Below are 1,540 nucleotides of genomic sequence, written 5' to 3' on the forward strand. Positions count from 1 at the left end.
CAAAACCAATAAAACCTAAGCTTCAATTCATCCAAAAACTCATCAAAACATAAAATCCAATCCAAGCTTAAAAACTTTAAAATCTTAGAACTTAAAACTTGAATTACCTCCGATTATGTCGTTTCCCAGCTAAATCATTTGGCTAATAAGCTTCTAATCTTCCCTAGAATCGCTATGCCTTAATCCTCGCTTGAATCTGAGTCCTAGAACTCAAGTTTCCTTCGAAAATACGACCGGGAGACGAAAATGGAACAAGAGGAAGAGAGAACGTTTTGAACGTGCTTTTACGATTCTAACAAGTCACTTCAAGCTTAAGTAGCCTCAAGCAAATCCTAATGCTCGGGGTCCCGAAAACGTCCCCAGGGGTAAAATAGTCAAAACTCTCTGAATTTCCCCCTGATCTCACTAACTCTGAATTTATCATCAAATATTTATTCTCATTAACCAATATCCCAGTAATGTATTAAATACCCATTGACTCACTCCGAGTCAAGTATAAATCCCGTTGTGGCTTTCCCACTAGCTTACCTCCTAGGATCGTATCGTGCTGAGTAACCCTAGCAAAACATAATAATAATGAAGCACCACACACATGCCACATATATGCCAAATATACCTGAAATGGCCAAAATATGAAAATCACCCAATTGAACAAAAATGGGTTCACATGCATATTTAATAAACCTAAACATGCATATAATCATTTACTTGCATAATAAATCAATTATGATCCTCCCGAGCTCCTAGTCAAGGTCCTAAGCCTTATTAGGAAATTTGGGTCATTACAGTATAAGAGAAATTTCCAAGGGAAGAGAGAGAGAGAGGTGGGTGACAAGACTAGGGGTAGACCCTAGGGCTCTCATGAGCTAGGACACATACCCCAAAGAGCCAAGGATAGGAAGAGTCTTACCCCATTCACAAGTTAAGAGTTTAACCATTGTTTTTCTCTCAAAACAAATTTCTCTCTACCATCCCTCTCCCAAACCCGAAACCCTCTCTATCCCTAACCTCCATTGCTGCAACAAACTCCCGTCTTAGTAAGCTACACTCATCTTCTCCATTGGAGAAGGAAGACGTTCAAGGAGAAACCCTTGTTTAGTGTAAGTATCAAATCTTTTGTGCATTTTTCTTCTCTTTCCCTTCAAACCCAAAACCCTAGGGGTTTCCTTGTGCATGCATGTAATGCATGGCATTGATCTTGTGTTCTAGGGTTCAAGAGAAGCTTTTACTAGTTGGATCCCAAAGATTGAGCACCTTTGTGATCAAATAAAACAAGGTAAGAGGTTTTTGTAAGTTTGCATGTTCTTGTCCCTCATCTAAGTTCTTCCTACCCTAATCCTTTCTTAAAAATGCGCATGGGGGACTTGAGGCTCGATTTTGAGAGTGTAGAGCACAAAGGGAATTTTTGAAGAGCTAAGGATTTCATCTCCAAGCTAGGGCTTCGAAAGGTAGACTACTATGGTTGTTTCTTTAAGTTTTGTGATGATTTTATAGATATGGTTGTATAGGGTAGTTTAATAGTTTTTGGAGCCTATTTATG

This window comes from Humulus lupulus, chromosome 2 (assembly GCF_963169125.1).
Source record: "Humulus lupulus chromosome 2, drHumLupu1.1, whole genome shotgun sequence".
Classification (NCBI taxonomy): domain Eukaryota; kingdom Viridiplantae; phylum Streptophyta; class Magnoliopsida; order Rosales; family Cannabaceae; genus Humulus; species Humulus lupulus.